The sequence below is a fragment of the Parasteatoda tepidariorum genome, chromosome 4 (genome assembly GCF_982258835.1).
Source record: "Parasteatoda tepidariorum strain Cologne lab strain chromosome 4, Ptep-v5.0, whole genome shotgun sequence".
Classification (NCBI taxonomy): Eukaryota; Metazoa; Arthropoda; class Arachnida; order Araneae; family Theridiidae; genus Parasteatoda; species Parasteatoda tepidariorum.
In genome coordinates, this window is record NC_141758.1 from 72808739 (window position 1) to 72830474 (window position 21736).

The window sequence follows — 21736 nt, forward strand, 5'->3', positions numbered from 1 at the left end:
TGTGTTTGTTGCAGTGTATAACTACAAAGATAATGCTGAACAATGTATTCAAATGTTGCGAAAGGTTGTTAACTTTTTGAGAATCAGTTATCTCCTAAGAATATCTGAAAATTTAAAATTGTGAATGTATGTGGAAATATTATCTTCATTCTTGCAAGTAAATTGCAAAAAATATTTTATTTGAAACTAATGCATCTGTTGCAGCATATAGCTATGCAGTTGCACAGCTGAACAATTTATTCAAATATTGCGAAAGATAGTTAGCATTTTGAGAATAAGGTATGTTTTAAGAATATCTAAAATTTTAAAATTGTAATGTATGTGAAAATATTATCTTCATTCTTGCAAGTAAATTGCAAAAAATATTTTATTTGAAACTGATGCTTCTGTTGCAGCATATGGTTATGCAGTTGCACAGCTGAACAATTTATTCAAATATTGAGAAAGATAGTTAGCATTTTGAGAATCAGATATGTTTCAAGAATAAAATTTTAAAATTGTGAATGGATGTGGTAATACTATCTTCATTCTTGCAAGTAAATTGCAAAGAATATTTTATTTGAAACTGATGCTTCTGTTGCAGCATATGGCTATGCAGTTGCACAGCTGAACAATTGATTCAAATATTGAGAAAGATAGTTAGCATTTTGAGAATCAGATATGTTTCAAGAATAAAATTTTAAAATTGTGAATGGATGTGGTAATACTATCTTCATTCTTGCAAGTAAATTGCAAAGAATATTTTATTTGAAACTGATGCTTCTGTTGCAGCATATTGCTATGCAGTTGCACATCCGAACAATTTATTCAAATATTGCGTAAGATAGTTAGCATTTTGAGAATCAGATATGTTTTCAAGAATATAAAAATGTTTACATTGTAAATGTTTGCAGAAATATTATCTTAGACGCTGCAAGTAAAGGCGAGAAATATTTAATTGAGCTAGAAAAAAAGTCGTTTCGCACGTATACCCATTATTTTTCTTTTTTCAGTGAGATTCGTTTCAATTTAAAAACGTCTTTTCCTTCTGCTTTTATTTCCCCAAGGTGGTTTTCAGGGAAACCTTAGAAGTAATTCGCGAGGTTGTCTAATTTTCTATCTCGCTTTCTATTTCGCTTCGTTCAAAAAATAAATAATGGAAGAAAAAATGAATTAAATAAATCCTTCTTCGCAGTCTTACTCCAACCTATTCCAGAAAATAAAACACGGACTATTTACTGAAAAAATGAAAACGCCAGCGAGAATCTATAAAAAATGAACGAAAAAAACTTTTTTCTCCAAAAAACATCTGGTACTGACTGCACGCAAAAGCAAAAAAAAAAAAAAAAAAAAAAAAATCTTAATAATAAAGAATGAAAACCCTTATCAAAAGTTTGCGAACGATGCTGATGTTCGGTTTAGGGGATGGCCTGAAAGAAAGGAGTTCTCGCTTTAGGGGGTAACCACAAGATGGAATAAATGAAACTCTTTTATGATTAAGAAAAATCAAAAAATGAAGCAGGAAGGTTGGGAAAAAAAACTTGAAGTGTTCGTTTAGTTTTTTGCATGATTTCATTAGAAGATAAAGTAGGTTCCAAAATTTTAACATAAAATAATTTGACAGTAAATTTTACTCACTGTCAAAGGTGACGAAAGGTTTTTTTTTTTCTTTTTATAATCAGTTTCCTTTTTTAAACTTTTTCTTCTTTGTATCTTTATTCTTCTTCAAGTGATTTCACGTTAGAAAACCACGCAACATCTTAATTGAAGAAAGTAAAAGATTAATTTATTTTTAAATACCCGTAACTAAAATGTCGTTGAGATAACGTGCTAAGAATTAGTTGCCTTTCTTTCGCAATGAATTGTCTAAAGTATTTCTACAATCACAAGTTTAACACAAATGAATGATTGGGCTTAATATATTTATAAATTAGAAACTTTAACAAATATTACAATAGTATAATAAACACAATTAAAAAAAGTTAACCGACTTTTTTTTCAGTTAGACCACACTTTTTTTAATTTTCACTGCCAACTGTTTCATCAGCTGTATAAAGGAAATTTTTTCATTACTTTTTGTATTTTTGGTGTTGATGACTCATTATACTTGCCGTACAATTGAAAAAGCAGCGTAACTTCATCACGATAGATCCGGGAAAAATTGATTGACAGCCATTTTCTCTTTATTGCTATTTCTGAGAACAATAAAACACAATTTCAAAAAAAAATGATAAAACAAAATTTACTTTTGAAAAAAAAATTGGTTATAAGTAGTTTAACATACAAAGAAGCAAAGTTAAGAAAATCTCCGTTTTGAACTTCTTGTCACTCATTTTGATTTTTCTATTGTTCAACAGTTCTTGAGCGTGAGGATAACTAGTGGTTTGCATTGAACCTTTTAGCCATCAAGATCGTCCGAACTTGCGCGGTGTGATTTCTTTTTTCATCAAGGAAACAGTTTATAAAATACCTAAGTTGAAAGCACTGCAAGAAGTTGAAAAATGTCTTTACAATATTTGGAACCATTTATAGAATGAAACAGCAATGTATGAGGGAAAAATTTGATTCCAGTTTAGATGTTTGCCATGTAAACCTAACATCAGAGAGGTCCTGGGTTCGAATCCCGAATAAGCCGTTGATGTTTTTTTCATTCTCTACACTATCTGTTCTCACTGTAGGAACAACGTTGGCCCACATAATATCGTGCCCTTAAGAGAGTGGTCAACAAATCTGCCCTACTGATTCCTGAATGACGAGTTTCAGTCGGGTGGGAATTGGGGAAAAATGTTTGAAAGCCACAAAAGAGCCACAAATCTAACATTTGAAACCAACAATGAATTTTAAAAAAAACTATGATACGTTTTTTTTTTAAATTTTGTGTACCACAAACTTTACCTATGCAGTAATTTCGGAAACATATACATATGTAACTAAAATCCGGTCATTTATTTGCTCTAACCAGACTGAACCTTGAAACTAATGGCACAAAAGTTGGAAGTGGCAAAACGTAAAGAATACTGTGTACTCATCATTATAAAACAAAGCAGTGTTACAAACTAACTTTGACAGTAACTTAAAAAATGAACAATATAAAAAAGAACCTCTTCGTTGTGAAACCCGTTTACACCTGAAAGAAGTAAACCTCCTGAAAGTTCGTATTAAATATTGTACGATACAGTTTTAACGAGTGTGATGTTCCCTCATATTCACTCTTAATGTATATGTTACAGTCAAAGTTTTAAATTCAGCATTCTATAGAATGCCTACGCATTTTATGTGCCTAAAAATGCAAGCAATGTATGAAATAATTCTTGTTTCACTCATTCCCTTGAAAGCCAAATGAGAAACCGCCAAAGTATGAAATACATATCTGATTGGTTTCGAATATCACGTGCCAAGCACGTGGCTATTAACGCGAACCATAGGCTCAGAATTTGTCAGTTGTACTGAGTGATTTGTTCGGAAGTGCCACAATACGCAATTTTATTTAAAATTTGTTCAAAAAAATGTCGCTGTGCAGCATGAAAATGGAGGAGTAAGGTGAAGTGTAAGAGAAGAAATAACGATCTATAGACATAAAACATTGATTCGACTAAGAACTTTCCAAAATTCTATCTAATACTGCAAAACGTCATTTGTATAACCTTATCATGGCCTTTTTTCATACTTAGCCTAAATATCATTTGTCATTCTACAGAACGACTAGGTATACTACCCAGCAAAAACATAAGTTCTGGCCATCTTCGAAATTACTGACGGTACTGATTGAAAAGTGAAGGTGCAAATTACTGTCAGCTGGGTTGATTGCTGGGCCACCCTATGAACTTTTGCCAACATTGTAGGAAGTGTTGGGCCTGTACATTACAAACAGCCGCATCCCGTCAGTCTGAATCTACCCAATGGGCCACCAAGTTAAAGTTGTCTGCTGCCGCCAGTGAAGCGGTCGAGCGAGTAACTGTAACTGTGAATTTATTGTTTAGAAAAAGAAGCACGTTGGATTCTTATAATTTTCAAAAAAGGTAAGGTTTTATTTTTTTCTATTACATTGAAGTTATTATTTTAATCATTTTTGATTTACTATTGTTCAAATATGTTTACGACGTGCAGATTTCGGTTTACAAAGAACCGCGTTTGAAGTGCTGTTTTGGCGCTATGTTTTAGATTGGCAATCATCTTTATTCAATTAATACATCATAATTAACACCTTGCTAAGATAGAATAATAAAAAATATTAAATTTAATTCAATGAAAATGTACAGACAAATGTTTTATCAATACCAAGATCGCCGCCAAATTTTTAGCGACAATCGAGCAGTAGCACGCCAAAAACAAATATAAATTCTGTTGTATGATGACTCTTTAAGTGCAATTCATAATATGTTGTAGCATATGATATAAATCAGGTTTATCTAAGTATATTATGAAAATAGGTTTGTATAATAATCAAGAATTTTCATTAAAACTTATTTCTTTATGTTAAATAATATTTAGATTTTAGTTAACTAATTGCTGTTAGTAATATTAAAAATTGTTTCTGTTATATGTATTTCATTTTATTGAAATTTTTGAGCTAAATTCAAGTGTAAAAATAGGTAAAGGTTTAATAATTTATACTAAATAGTTTAAATTAAGATGAAAAATTTATTTGTACATGTTAATATAAATAATTGCGAAGAATCGTGCTGTGAATTCTTAAACAACCTAAAAAAATATAGATTATGGAAAGTTTTTTAGCACGCAGTTGCTCATACTTAATTGTATATTGGCTAACCCCACTTATACAAAAAAAAAATATTACAAAATTCTTTTATATTTTGAAATCAATGTTAAGTTACTTCATAATTTTTGTTAAGAGTTAAGTGAATAATGTTTTTATTGTGAATTTCAAGTTAATATTCATATAAAATAATGCCCGATTTTTATAGGGATTACAAAAATATATAAAAGTTCAATACAATATGAAAACAAAATTCATACTCAATAAAAATAACAAACAACTCTTTTTCTATTAGTTTTAAAAATGTTAGAAAACCTGTTAGCGCTCTCCATGAATTTCTATAGATTTTCTTATTTCTTGCTGTGTTTATTAATAATTTAATGAACTCGCACTCGTATTGGTAACATGCGATCAAAATTTCTACTTTTCGACTAGTTAGAGTACTAAAATCTACAGGAGCTCTGTACTTGTTGACAATTTAAATTACAATCATTTCCTGACCGCTATAGACAGAATATAATACCATTTTATTTACAAGTACAACTTCTTAAAAGGATGTTTGACCACTTTCAAAGTAGCCGAGGTGCTTCAAATTTAACTTGTATTCTATTGAGAAAACAAGTTATAACTGCTTCCAAATCACTGAAAGCTAAATTTATAATAATTTTTTGCAGAGAATCTTTCAGTGGAAATAAAAGTTTTTCAATTAACTCCTTGAAAGATTTTCAATGCTAACCTTATATTTTGTGATCCTAGAGCCGAACTTAGAAAATTTTGTTGTTTTATTGTTGACAATTCTGTTAAGAAAATTTCCTGACATACAAGTTATTTTTCTCATTCTAATTTCTGAAAAATATTATTCTAATTTTCATTCAAACGTTTTGAGTGCCCGTTGTGTAATGCTTTTTAAATTTTTGCTGAAAGTTAAGCGAAATTTTTTTTACTGTATATCTCAAGTTAATATTCACATGAAAGTAAGACCTTTTTTTTTTCTTTTACCTCTTTAAATGTTAGAAAACCTGTGCCAGTCCTCCATGAATTTCTGTAAGTTTTATTACTTAATGTATTTATTATTTATTGAATTATCTCGCTTTCATGTTTGTAACAATGGTAACTTGCAATTGAAATTTCTACTATTTTCCAACTGAGTGAAGTACTGCGTCTCTGTTCTCATCAACTTCACTTTCCAAGTAGCTGAAGTGCTCCAAATTCAACTCTTATTCCATTGACAACTTACATCTTATCACTTAAAGGAATTTTTTTTTCTTAAACTAAATATCAAATCCTTATATTGAGCTTTGTATGGAAGTGCTAGACTAATATAATTATTAATAATAGTTTATTAGACACAATATGCTTTAATATTAGATTCCATTGAACACTAATTTAAACGTAAATTTACGAGTAGTTTAAAACACGGCTTAACGAAAAAATCTAGCCGCTTTTTTTTATTGATAATTTTCTTATTTTATTTTCATAATCTGTTTTGGCTTGAGCAAAATAGTTGTTGTTTGCCTGTCAGTCTGACCACAGCAAAGTGAGGGTTTAAACGCACATATTTTAAATTATTGTACTAGGGGGCGAACCATATGGAAACGACAAAAATTTGATTAAAATCAATTTGAAAAGTTTTTTTCAAAATAAATTAAATTTCAAAAATGACTTTTATGTGAAACTGTTCTATTTTACATAAATTAAATTGAGAAAAGCAACTATTACCAACCAATTCCCCTGATACAAATTTTTAAATTTATTAATAGTTAAAATGATTTATCAATTAACTTATTTTTTTTTCATCATCTGCAGAATCTTTGATGTGCATAAATAATTTAATATTATTTTGAGAAGTAATATTTTAATTATTATTATTTGAATTATGATTTTAAAGAAGGATTAAGGACATTTTAATGTATTAAGCGAATTCATTTATAAAGTACAGTGAATTCTCACTTATGCACCAGTCTTTGGGACCAAGAGAAAAAGCGTATAAGATTTAAAAAACAGTAAGTTCATGCAAATAAGAAAAGCTTCAGATTCAGCAAAAGCTAAATTTACAATAATTTTTTGCCGAGAATCTATTAGTGGGAATAGAAAAATAAATTTCAATTAACTCTTAGGAAGATTTTCAATGCTAACCTTATATTTTGTGTTTTTTTTTATTGTTGACAATTCTGTTAATAAAATTTCCTGGTCGAAAAGTTATTTTTCTCATTCTAAATTTCCTGGCCTACAAGTTATTTTTCTCATTCTAATTTCTAAAAAATATTTTAATTTTTATTTAATCTTTCTGGGTGTCCATTGGGTAATACTTTTTAAATTTCTGCTAAGAGTTTACCGTAAAATATTTTTACTGTATACAAGGTAATATTTACATAAAAATATGACCTTTTTTTTCCTTTTAGCTTTTCAACCTGTGCCAGTCCACCATGAATTTCAGTAAGTTTTTTAACTTTTATCATATGCAGAATCTTGGATGTACATAATTAATTTAATATTAGGTACTTTGAGAAGTAGTATTTTAATTATTATTACTTGAATTATGATTTTAAAGAAGAATTAGGGACATTTTAATGTATAAAGCAAATTTATTTATAAAGTGCAGTGAATTCTCCCTTATGCATCAGTTTTTGGGACCAAGAGAAAAAGTGTATAAGATTTTAAAAACAGTAAGTTCATGCACATAAGAAAAGCTTCAGATTCAGCGAAAGCTAAATTTACAATAATTTTTTGTGGAGAATCTTTAAGTGGAAATAAAAAAATAAATTTCAATTAACTCTTTGGAAGATTTTAAACGCTGACCTTATATTTTGTGATCCTAGAGGCGAACTTAGAAAATTTTGTTGTTTTATTGATGACGATTCTGTTAATAAAATTTCGTAGCCTGCAAGTTATTTTTCTCATTCAAATTTCTAAAAAATATTATTCTAATTTTTACTTAATCTTTCTGGGTGTCCGTTGTATAATGTTTTTTAAATTTCTGCTAAAAGTTTACTGAAAATTTTTTTTACTGTATATCTCAAGTTAATATTTACATAAAAATAAGACCCTTTTTTTTCCCTTTTAGCTCTTCAAATGTTGGTAAACCTGTGCCAGTCCACCATGAATTTCTGTAAGTTTTATTACTTTTATCATCTGCAGAATCTTTGATGTGCATAAATAATTTATTATTTTGAGAAGTATTATTTTAATTATTATTATTTGAATTATGATTTTAAAGAAGGATTAGGGACATTTTAATGTATTAAGTGAATTCATTTATAAAATACAGTGAATTCTCATTATGCTTCAGTCTTTGGGACCAAGAGAAAAAGTCCATAAGATTTTAAAAACAGTAAGTTCATACAAATAAGAAAAGCTAGATAGAAAAGTTTCAATAGCTGAATAAAACTACAAATAGTCGTGAATAGTGGCTAAACCTTCTAATTGTTTTTAATGATTTCGAGTAATGTTTTTGTCATCTCTGTTTTCGCGTAAACTGAGTAATAGTAATCGCTATAGCTTTACATTCCTTGACCAAAAACTAACGTTTTAATTGGTGGTGGGAAAGACACTGCTAGATAAATTTTGAAAGCATATGGGTGGTATATATGGTGGTTTCAATGTGGGTGGTGTGATAGATAAGACACCTTATTCAAATTCATATAAAAAAATGTCTTCCTAGAAACAATAAAGGTGAAAAAAATCCCATAGGGAAGAAAAATGAACTGTATTACTAGATCCAGTAACTTATTTCCTTTTATCTGTAACGAAGATTGTTTATTTGCTTTAAACTGAAAACTTTTTCTAAAAAATGGGATTATTTTTTTCTATTTAAACAAAAAATAAAATCAAAATTTTAGACTTTTAAAAAAAAATTGTGTGCTGAATTGAAATATTTATTTTCTGAATGATGCATAAAGAATTATAATTATTATTATTTTCCTATATAATGATCAAGGGCCTTTGAAAACCTTTGTATATATGCAAAAGGCACATAAAAGAGGTGGCGCAGAAGTGATTGGTCACTGTATGTAGTTTTATATTTTAATAATGGTTATTAATTTTCATTTTAATCGTTCACTTCCCTATTCAATGAAAAAAAGTGTTATATTTATAAATTTTATTGATGTATATAAAATATTTTTTTAAAAATTTTATTAAGTACAGTAAGATTTTGATTGTGAAAACACAATCATATTTAAAAACCTACCTTGTTAACATAGCTTAAAAACGTGTAGGTTAAAGAGAAAAAAAAAAGTAACGACAAAGTACTGATTTGAAGCATCTTGAAACTAACCTGTACAATATTGAATGCCTTCTAAGACATTATTTGGTAGAAAAAATTTTTGCGATAAGAACAATTTTTTAGTCCAAGCAAATAAAATGCCCCGTAAAAGTTAAAAAATTCTTAATAAAATGTGTAAGTAAATTTAATTTATGGTAACTAAGAAATAATGTTAATAACACCTACATTTCACTTATTTATCTATTCTTCAATAGTACAAAATATTTTTATTTGGCAATAATATATACACCTACCTTTTTAAAAACAAAAAAGTTTTCTTGAAACAGAAGTTTAAAATGTAAACAAATTAGGAATCTCTAAACTAACATTTAAGTGCGACAGAAGCAAAAAGATTATAGAAATCTTACGATTTTATGAGTTAAACGAGATGAAAAACATCAGAACCAGTTTAATTGCATATTGAAATGTTGAAGTTTTTAAAGATTCTTTTTTAACTTTCCGCCCTATAAACGGGTTGTGGTTGTGTGACGTGGGCGACCCTGCTTCACCACAGGTGCCCACTGGGTAACGAGAAGAAAGTAGTAGTTCTGGCATTCCTGTGGCCAATGGGACAACCCCCCAATGCCTGCAATTTAAAAAAAAAAAAGGGAAAAAAGTCTATAATAAGGAAACGCCCATTGTAACGCTCCTGTCCTTGGGCAATCAAACAGGTTTAAATGTTTTCAGTCTAATTTTTCTCTGAAATATTCATTAGATTTAAATAAGTTTTGTTTCTTTTTATTTGTGGCCCATAATGTGTGTATCCTATTACAGAGTTTATTTGCTAGAATTCGAAAAGTATATGTTGAAAGTGGTTAATGTGCAACTCCTGCTATTCTAATCTACAAAAAATGACAACTAATTTTTCTGTATCAAATAAAAATGCAGTGTACCTCCTCGAGAAGGGCCAACCGTCCTCACTGCCCTTTGACGACACTGTCTGATAATATTCCTTTTAAAAAATTTAATGTGTAAATGATGATTACACACTTTTAAAATTATTCAACTTAATATGTTTGATTCAGATACCATTACAAATATTTACTTTGTTAATTCTCAACTGGTTAAATTTTTAAAAGATTTTTTTAGTATCAATAAGTTTATTAAAAGATTTTTTAAAAAAATTTGAAATGAATATTTTTTTTAAAAATATGTACCTTTCAATATTTATTTTTAATTAATCGTTTATTAGTTAATAGTTTAAATTATGGAAAAAGCCTTCAAGTTTAACAATATTTTTTTCTATTGCACAATGTTTTCTATTGCACAATGATTTTCTATTAGCATGTTTTTTTTCTTTGTAAGCTACAAATTTTTCTCATTTTGATAATGGGTGAGAACTACTTTTTGAAATATACATGTAAAATAGTAGGTATAGGATGGTAATTTTACAGTCGTTAAGAATCGAATTCAGCTGTTACATAATAGTACACATTTTGTTAACTATTTACGGTGTTAATTAAAAGCCCTTTAAAAACTCGGTGTACCCTTTTTTTTTAGGAAGCACCTTTCCCTTTTTTATTCCTAGGCATAGTAATGGAGTATTTAACAAATATTTTTTGTTAAAAGAAGGAACTAAATTAATAAAAAAATTTGAAGAAAAGAAATTTCATCAGAGATGTAAACAATGTTATTAATATTTATGTAAACTTTTCATTTTTTGTCTTACATCTATACCAGTTATATAAAGACATTACGGAAATCGTGACATTGGTCAAATCTGTCGTTATTCTTATCTAGTTCTTGTGTTTTTTATATGAGGAAAACATTAATTTCACAAAGCATCACCATTAAAGTAATTTAAGAATTTATTGATTTATAAAGTTATTACAGAATTGTTAAATTATCTGCCTTTTTAACTAGCAAATTTTGAGCAACCTTTTTTCATATGGTTTCAATTCTGGTTTCAATTCAATACATATTATTGTTTTGATGCCTATTTTAATATGAAAAATGTTGTAAATTTTGAAATTTTTTTTGTCAAGGGTATACAATTAAAAATTTAATCATAAAAGTAAAGCGAAAAAGAAATACTATTGATACATTCGTGCATGTAAGTAATATATATTTAAAAGTAATTTTTCTTCTACAGCTTTCCTTGAAACAATAATTTACATTAGAATATCATAATTGTTTTAAATATTAAATGCAATAAAATTGAGCACCTTAAAATTAATGAAGAAAAAACTGCATGTTTTTTAAAATTAAATATTTTCTGAGAAAAGGTGAGCACAAAATTAAACACCCTGAATAACTTTTCATTTAACAGTTAGATTTTCATGTACTAGTTGTCAATCTTAATGGGTTCGTGAGTCAATATTCAATAATTTCATTCAGAAAGGAATTTTATGTTCAAAATCTTTCTAAATTATAAGACAGGTGTATGTTTTGCATGGTGTTACTAATTTGAAGACTAATTTGATGAGTCAAAATTTATCAATGAAATGATAAAAGCAAAAACTTTTCGATAGAAATTTTAGTTTTAAAAGCTCATTTTCACAAAAATACTTATGTTTTTAAAATATACGATTTGCATAATTTTTATTTTATTATCCTCTCTTTCAGGAGAACTCTTCTGTGCTATTCCAAGTGATTCTATGTAGACAAAGATATGATTTCTCTGTTGTTTTTATTATTTTTAAAATTAAATTGAAATTTGTGTAATATTTGTATTGATTAAGGTTATGTCTTTGTATTTATATGTCTTTGTATAATAAAATGTTTGCAAGAGACAATGTTGATTATTCATTTAACTAATTTCAGGGTACATTCAATTCATTACATGACTGGTTACATTAGTACATTTTTGTCCAATACACCTATTTTTTGTTAAATTTGCTGCAAGACTAAATATAATCAGTAAAACATGAATTCATGATCAGTATCGCACTAAATGATCATCTCTGGACAGCCTCTTAATATTATCGGCTGTAGGTTGTATTTATTTTTGTATAGGGTACAATAGTATCACTAGATTCCTTAAGAACACAGCTTTTATTTTAAAACATATATATACTGACTACAAGCTATTATAGACATATATATTGACTTCAAGTTAAAACTTGAAAAATTACTTGTGAGATACAGAATTTTCATAATTCTGGACAGCAGTTTTATTATTCTGCTTTTAAGTAGAATATCACTGTAAAGAAAAGATTATTACATATGTTTACCTAGTTTAAAAATGTATTGATAAGTGGAAGCATAGATTGTGCACAGCAAATCTTTAGGACTAAGGGGTTGAACTGTGTAAAAAATATTCTTTGCATAAAACAATTTAAATGAAAAAATTAACCTAGAAATATTTTCTTAGTTCATATATTAATAATTTATTCAGAAATGTATTAGATAGCTAGATATTTATTTAGCTAATTGAATTAAATAAAAATTAGGTTTGTGGGTTTTAATTACTCCTGTAACTAGGTCAATGACCTCTCGTAAACCTCTATAAACTAAAGGGATGCTGCTGGGTGTATATAAATTGCTGGCCCTCAATTATTGATTCATTGATTACCCTCTACTGGAAAATGTCGGGCAATCACTCACCCAGCGCGTTTTAGACAGTAACTGCTGGGTTAAGTACTACCGGCCATCGATAGGCCGGTATTGTTGGCTCGACAGAAGGCCAGCCATTCACTTTAGTACAGTTGAAAGTGACTTTTGCCGGCACAGACCCGTCGCTTTAGCTGGTGGCAAACAGCAGTTTTGTGGAGCTGGACCTACAGATTTGTTTTTGCTGGGTAAGTATACCTAGGGATGTAATAATTGTCCTGTTTCATATTTTGCCTTAAAACGTCCGGCCTTATATACAATGCTAAGGCATTCTAGAGAATTCCAGCATTTCTTACTTTGCCGATAGCATAAGGTTTTAGAATCCTTCATAAGAATGAAGTAAAAAATTATAAAAAAAATACCGATAAAAATTTTGATTGCAACAAGATGCAACTTCCAACTCTTTTCTGCTTCTTTCAGCAATCAAACAGGTTTTGGTGTATTGGCATCCCACCTTCTTCGAAAGTAATTCATTAGATTTCTATAGCATTTTTGACGTTTCTTCCCTTAAAAATATTTATTCATATCCACTAATTGTGCATACTTTTATTTATTACTTTTTGACTAGCATTCTAAAAATATGCATTAAGAAGAAAGGGGAGAAAAAAATAAGGAAATTTCGCACTGCAAAGACCAAACGTTTCAGGAAGCTCTATGCTTGCTCATTAAGAGGATTAAACCTACATCTTCGATTTTAGGTTAAATTCGTACTTTGTCTTTTCTTGATATATTTTGTGCCTAGCAAACTTTTTGATATAGCATCATTAGACAGCATAATACCTTTCAAAAATGTAGAAAATAAAAGTGTTGCGTTATTAGATTAGAAAAAATAACGCTTGATAATTTTTAGAACTTTCATCAATTTTTCCACAAAACTTTAAAGCAATAAAATGATGCGATTTGTGGTTTTGAATAATTATTTTAAAACTACACTTTTTCAGTTTTTAGATTTTTTAAAATCTTATTTTACAGTTTACGCTGGTTTATCTTATTTTACAGTTAGTTTAACTTACAGTTTAAATTGGTAAAAATCGATTTTGATGACGTAAAAATATTTTAATGTTAATTGCATAAAGATAGCCTGTAAAATTGTAAAAAAATAGATAACCTAATACTATTTTGCTAACTAATTGGCATAACTTATTGGCTAAATTATGTCAGAAAAAATTTGTTGGGAATCTCAAATGCCACACGTTTTTTTATCTCAAATTATGATTGGGGGATGACCTTGTATTTTACACGTATAGAAAGAAAATGCCAAATGGATTAAATAACCATCATCAGTTTGTTTGTGAATATTAAATAAAGAGGATTAAAAGCATATTTAAAAATTGTTCTCCCCACACTCCACCCCCATTCGAAAGTTTAGTTCAGTGGGGAGAGAGGAAGGGCCTCTTAAAAGAAAGTAAATGACTCCAAATAAGTTGTTCAATTGTCTAACAGTGGAATGTTCGCAATTGAAATAGCATCTTAAACTTAATCAATATTTACGAAACGTGATGGAATAGGTAAGATGAATAATAATTTAAAATAAAGTTTGTTTTCAAATAGATGTTTCTCAAATCTTTCAAATAAAAATTCCTTTTAAATATTTTCTTTAATAAAATTTTATGCCAACGTTAAACATTTCTCATAACTGACCTATATCATATTCTGTATAATTCTAGTATTTTTTGAACTCAAGGTTTGTGAATAGTTATGTGTATTTTAGTCTTTTACTTCGTAATTTTAATTTTCACTCAGAAGACAAAGAACAAATTCAAAATTCAGAAGAATGCATTAAATACTTTTTTGTTGAATTTAATTCCCCTTTCGATTCAATTTAATTTCAGAAAATGAAATCTCGCCTTGAAAGAAAATTTTCATTGCATTGGTGCATCATACTTCTGCTTAAACGGCATTTTTCTAATCAAGATACTTTTTCTATTTAAATGGCAATCAAAGGAGTACTAACAACAACAACAAAATATGCATTCAAATCGAAATGCTCTCTAAATTTCAAGCTATATAGATAAGTTTGAAGTTTTAAGGCTTTTATAAATATTTTTCAACGCAACTAACATAAATTCTCTCTTCCTTTTCGATTGGCGAGCTCTGCATAGGAAGACAATAAGCAGACGAGTTTTTGTTGGCAAGGGATCTGGCAACTGCACAAACGGGCGCCATTTTGGCCACATGTGGCGCTTTCTGACTGACAAAAAACAGGTGGAAAATCCACGGTCAGCTGGAAAGTGTCTATTCCTTTCGTTTCCTATCAGACTTGATTGTATTCTTTAATAGTTAAACTAATATTCGTTTTGAACTTAAAAGTTTCTTTATTTTAAAAACGACACTTTAAAGGAGATGGAAATCGACCAGAAATTTATGAAACTTTTTAAAAATGCATTTTAAATTCACTTATGATTGTACATAATTTTATTAAAAATATAGCTCTTTAAGTGAAAGCGGCTAATGGCCGTAGCCTTTTTGTCACAGATATCAGTGAAAAAAAATTTCGAAATGTTCTTGATAAAAATTTTAAAAAATGGCTTAATTTTATTCGCTCTAATAGTTTTCTCTTTCACAGTTTCTTCTTCAAAATTTTTAGGCCAAAACTACGAGTTGAAATTTTGAAATTGAAAAAAACAGATTTTGAATTAACACCATTTAGAAATTTGACTCAATTTAAGAAAATGAAATAACCAACTCCAAATGGTGGTCCGTATGTTAAAAATATCCATATAGTTTTTATTTAAGATTTAAATTACTTAATTTTAGTGTCAGTAGAGATAAAAAGTCAACACTGTGTAACTTAGCAAGTAAAATGCTGAAATTATTTTATAATTTTTTAATAAAATATCATTAAAATTATTTCTTGGAGATTTTCTTCTTCAGATTTTAAGAATTTTTTACTGGAAAATAGCAGCTTCCACCACCTCAATTTTTTCAATTATCATACTTTTCAACATAAAAAGTCAAAAGTGTGTTGTTGTTTTTTTTTTGCCTTAGAAAAAACAAAAAGAGGTTTTTAGCAGCAAAAGAAAAAAATTTTTAACCTTAATTTTTTCCTTAAAAGATTACATTTTATAGCTTTCCTAATAAAAAATAATTTAAAAAATAAAAAGTGGTTTTCAGCCAAAATGATTCTAAATCCTTTTACAGCACAAAAACAAAGTTATCTAATCTCAATTTGTTTCCTCACAAAGTTAAATTTTTCAATATGAAATTATATAGGAGAACGCTTTTTTTTTTTAATTTGGTCATTCAAAAAATAAAAAGTGGTTTTTAAACAAAATGCTTTAAAAAGATTTTATAGCACAAAAACAAACTTCATTGTTTGATCCTTTTTGCCTAAATTTTGTGATATTTTTTATAATCAAAATATTAAAAGGATGTTTCCGTCAGTAAAAAAAATAAATAATGGGTTTCAAGCAAAATACTTCAAGATTTTTAAAGCACAAAAGAAAAATTTTCTGGGCCTCAATTTTGTTTCTCTTAATGATAAATGTCATATTTTTTAATAGAAAAAAATTCAAGAGAGTTTTTTTTTCTTTTGATTGTGAGGATGGAATTTTTTCACTTAATATTTGGACAAAAAATACCTTTTTTTTATTATTTTACCTACCAGAAACAAAGCTTTTTGGAATTCTTCCATGGTGAAAAGTATAACGTTTAACATTATATGAAAAAATCGAAGGTGAAAAATTTTTGTTTGTATGAGGGAAAAAAGTGAAACAAAAAACTTTGTTTTAGTGATCGAAAAAAATTTTTAAGTTTTTGGCTAAAAACCACTTTTTATTTTTTTTACTGAGCAAAAGCAAAAAAAAAAATCCTCTTGGCTTCCTTTTATTGAAAACATAACATTCAGCATTACGAGAAAAAATATTGAAGTCATCAAGCGTTTTGTACAGTAAAATATTCTGTAAGTACTTTGGCTAAAAATCACTTTTTTATTTCTTCAAGGAAACAAACACCCGCTTTTTATTAAGTTGAAAAGTATTAACATTATAAGAAAGAAGTATTTCCACGTTAAAAGTAATATTTAACAGTATAAGAAAAGAATTAAGGTGATGGAAATTATTACTTCCCAATAAAAAAATTCTTCAAATTGACGAAATAAAAAAAAATTTCCCAACTAATTATTTCAATAAAATTTTCAAAAAATTACATAAATATTTAAAGCATTTCAACAGCTTAATTACATAGTTTCTATTTTTTTCTACTGCCACCAAAAGTAAGCGAATTCGCTGTTAAATAAAAAGCACATCGAACTTTTAGGAATTACCCACATAGAAAATGTCCAAAATTTTCGTTAATGTGATATATTAAAAAGCTTTAAATACTTCTAAAGTATTCATTTTTCCAATTTTTCGATTTTAAAAATATTTAGCTTTAAATTAATCATGTTTTTTTAATAAAAATACTTTAACATAATTCCTTTGCAAAATTATCAGTGAATATATTTATGAAAGTATTAAAAAATTCCAGAAATTAAGACTCAGTATTTTTAATTTCATGTTAATTTATGTATTGAGATATCTAAAGTTTGTTTGTCGATTTCCTAAATGTGAATTAAGGATACATCAGAAAAATATACTAAAATTTTATATAGTTATCTTTATAGATACTGATATATATTTTTAAGCTTGGAAATAAACAAAAAAATTATTATAAAAATGTAAAAAGCATCCTAAATTCCAACATCAGCGTTTTAAAACTAAATTAAGTGTTTTTTCGCATTTTATTTCAGACAAATTTAAACTTTTTCATTATTTTAAGGAAAATTTATTGAAGAAAATAGACTAGATTAATTAATATACAGATAAATATTGCCTGTTTCTTTAATTTATTTAGTAATTAGATTGATGTACTAATATTATATTTATGACGCTAATCAAAATTAATTTAGGAGAAACTATAAATAATAATATTTTAACAATTTAAATCTATTGTCCCTTTATTTCATTATCAAAAACATATAATTCACATATAAAAATGAATTTTAACGTTATCTTCAATCAGACAAATTATTATTTTCTATGGAAAAAAATTTTTAAATTTTAATCAGTTACCGAATTTTGCGGCAATGAATTTTTGAAATGTATCAATTAAATTGAATTCGACAGTATATTGGAAAACACTTTGACTTATCATGAATAAATTTACGAATGTAGATTTTCTGATTTCAATCAAATTAAGGTAGTGAGCTGTCATTATAAAGGATCGGGCTCTATTATCCCTAATGGAAACTTGACATTCATGACTTTGCATTTATGAAACAGTAACTGTAAATATTGCACAGCTATGTGCAATTAATTTAAAATTCGTATTATATAAACATATAAAAAATATTATTTGACAATAATTTAATGTTAAACTACATATTTGCTTAAGAGTAAAGATTCTAATGGAAAAAAGTAGGGTGAAAGCAAATTCTACACGCAAATTACTATATATTCTACTGGAATATTAAAAATAAATAATTCCTTGAGTATCATACATTTTTGTTAGATATTGTTATGTTATAGTTGCAGAATCGCTAAATGTGTCTGGCTCCTAAATCAGAAAACACCACGGACATCTCGGAATTTATAAATTTAAAGAAATATATCTGTGTTAGCAAATAAATAAATAAAAAACAATTTGGATGCATGCCAAAACGTTATTAAATACGCTTGCCCTCCAGCCCAATAAAGCCCTAAAGAGGGAGAAAGGTTTTCTTTCCTGCAAAACGAGTTGGGATGCGGAGAAAATGGTTTTACAGATCTTTTTTTTTTTATTATTATTATTCCCCTTGGCAATCTAGTCTTTAGCGCCAACTACAAACGTTAATCGAGTTCTACAGACCTGAGAAAAATTGATTTGTTCGATGTTTTAAATGTAGTTTGTAAATTAATTTACATCATTTGATACATGTTAATAATAATCATTTTTTAAAAGGATATATATATATATATATATATATATATATATATATATATATATATATATATATATATATATATATATATATATATATATATATATATATATATATATATATATATATATATATATATATATATATATATATATATATATATATATATATATTAAATGAACCCATAAAATAGACAAAAATATAGAGAAAACGTGGAAAATAATAAAGATTAATGAAAAGTGAAGAAGAAAAATTATTAAAATAAAATACTTTTTAAGAAGCATATTTTTTTTAATAATATTTTATTTTAAAAATTTTTCTTCTTCTCTTTCGGCAAACTTAAAATATTATTCTTTACTTCAAGATCATTATGTGAAAAATGAAATGTGCCCAGTAAATATTTAATTTTCAATATAAGGCACGAATGAGAAGTTTCAAACACAAGCAAGCTCTCTTAAAACACCTAAAAATATCAAACCTGCCTGAAATTTTGTTAATTACTACTTTTTCGTGACTCTTAAATGCTTAAATTACTCGTGATTTAATTCGTCAAACTGCCTCATAACTAAAACACAAAGAAATAAACAAAAGAAACATACAATTTTAAATGTTATAGTTTTGTTAAAGGGTTAGATTGAAAAAAATTGGAGCTACGTTGAAAAAGAGATAGAAATGATAAAAGAGAAAATATTCAAATGTATTTCAGTTTTGATAAAAATAATTTAGATGTTTTTTTTTAAGGAAATATTATTCTAATTGCTTCGTACACATAAATTTAATGCGATCTTCTTTTTTTTTTCATTCTATAACATATTTATTTATTTTGTTTCAAAATCAGAATCAGCAATGAAAAAAAAGCCTTTTAATGAAGCCTTCTTAAGTAACTTTCTAGACTTCACGCATAACTTTCCAAACATTTACAAGAAAAGCATGTGCTCTTTAAATATTTAAAAACAAGATTCAAGTAAACTTGCGTTGCAATACTTGCAATTACCAAATGAACTTTTAATAAGATTAAAATTATCGCAAAGCAATCAAAATAAAGAGACAAAACAACCATAATATTCCACAATAATTCTTTTTTGTCAACGTTTCAGGATGCCTTGGTTCCTCCAACACATTCCCCTTTATATATTCAATTTATTGACATCAATTTGGTTGACTTTAAGTATTTCCCCTCTAATTTGTCTAGCTTGAAAAATAATTACCTTTGCCTCAATTCTGGATTTTATAATTTCCCTGCATTCTGAATTGCGTTTAAAATTACGAATTCAATGAAACGTAAAAAATTGTCAAATATATGATGTTCCTATAAGAGATAAAAAATATCTTTGGATTTTACAGTAAGAAATTAATTTTATTGTAAGATTATTGTAATCTATAACGCAACTAATAACGCAACAAATTAATTTTATTCCAATCTATAACGCAACTTATTTTTACATAATCAATTTTAAAATAAATGAATGCTATTTAACCGTCACGAAAAGCCGATCAAAAACTAAAATTAAGTAGGTCGCAAGTGAAAACAAGGCCAAATTTAAGAATTAGATCAAAATTAATCTTGTTTTCTACTATAACGATATTGTTTGATGGTAATGATAATAAAATGAAAAGTAAATCCTTAACAAAACCATGTGTGGTTGACTCGTTCGTATGTTGGGATCTGCAGCTTCCTGTAGATTCCATTTAATATTATGACAAGAGCAGAGAATAAAAATAATAAGTCAGTAAAGAGATTCCACCAGACGAGATTCATGAGTGAGAAAAATAGTAGTAAGCAATTCAGAATGTGTGAGAAATTTTGACACATTTACCGTATAATTATCATACAAATATGCAATGTGAAATCTGTTTTTCACTTTAACAGTTATTTGAATCAACATAACAGCCGTACAATAAAAAAAATTAAGGTAAGTGAGAAAAAATTCAAAATCGAGATTGTCATACATTCGGCATTTTTGTTGAATAATCTGACTATTGGGAAAAAAATTACAAAACGCTTTATCAGTTTTTAAAATTCCATTTATATGTTCATAGAATTAGCAATACAAAGAAAAAAGTTGTCAAGTCTCATTTTTCGATATCTATCATGAAGCTCTTACGATCCATCTTGCTTTTTCAATAACACGGCAGTATAGTTTCATCTAATTTTAAAAACATTTGAACATAAAATTAAATTGATTAAAAGTGTCTTAATTCGGAACAATTATACTTAACAGATGGAAAGAAAATACCCAAGTCAAAATTTTTTGATGGTTTTCAATACTGGACCAACATAACCTTGATGGTAACCATCAATATATTCATCATGAACCATTATATTTTTGATGGCAACCATCAATATATTCATCATGAACCATTATATTTTTTTGATGGCAACCATCAATATATTCATCATGAACCATTATATTTTTGATGGCAACCAACATAAGAAAAAATCCCCCCACTGTAGGAATTTGGACTGATTTATGATGGTCCAACATAAGAATAGCAATTTGTTTTGATGATTTGTTCATATTAAAACATCAGAAATATCATCATAGTTTCTTATAAATCAAATTTTGGAATGATCATGTGCAACCATCCTCCCAATGTAAGGATTCGGACTGATTTATGATGGATCAATATAAGGAAAAACAAATCTTTTGATGATTTATTCCAGAGAACAAACAAGAATTTGGAACCATCATGAAAATGTATAGTTGGAACCATCATGGATTGTTGGTTCACGAGAATCAAACTTCTCTTGATGGTTAACCATCATAGTATTAAAGTAGCATTTTCCATCAAGGAATGATGGAAGTTTGTTGGCATATACACGTATACAACCATAAACACGTGATGGAGGATGTTGGATGATGGTGACCATCATATGATGTTGGACTATCATGAATTGCATTGAAGATAACGTAAACCATCAAAATGTTTTTACAGTATATTGAAATTTGACTTGGATAAACAGCTTTTCCTCTTGTAAAAGGGTTTCAGGACATTGCAAAATGCCTGCTTTATGTTAATTTATTTTTTAGGAATATTTTATATCGTAATAAATCATCAAAAAAGGAATAATTAATCTTTAAATTGCAAAATTTTCTTTTTACCCTTACATGCACACACTCTTATAGTGTCACTTTCAAGTTTGAAAATTATTAATAACGATTATTTATTTATTGATTAAAAACACAAAGTCAATTTTATTGATAAGGTATTAATAGAAATTGGAATCATTTTTGAAAAAGAAAAACAAAATAGTAATAAATTCAAAACATTTAGGTGTTGAAGAGTTAAAAACTATATTACACAATAACCCTTTGTTATCTCC

The 21736-nt window shown here is 27.5% G+C and overlaps 1 protein-coding gene and 1 long non-coding RNA gene across 5 annotated transcripts in view; one reads left to right on the forward strand and one right to left on the reverse strand.

Annotated features, from left to right (window-relative positions):
• Positions 1–21736, reverse strand: part of LOC107442892 (protein CBFA2T1) — a 91982-nt gene that overhangs the window by 58140 nt on the left and 12106 nt on the right. The window lies entirely within an intron of this gene.
• On the forward strand, positions 1683–11695 carry LOC147811056 (uncharacterized). 3 transcript variants are annotated; one of them, XR_015433133.1, is made up of 5 exons: positions 1683–3998; positions 5711–5740; positions 7099–7132; positions 7761–7805; positions 11526–11695. It is a non-coding gene; the product is annotated as an uncharacterized LOC147811056 (long non-coding RNA). The 3 variants fall into 3 exon arrangements; XR_015433134.1 differs by lacking the exon at positions 5711–5740; XR_015433135.1 differs by lacking the exons at positions 1683–3998; positions 5711–5740 and adding an exon at positions 4272–4409.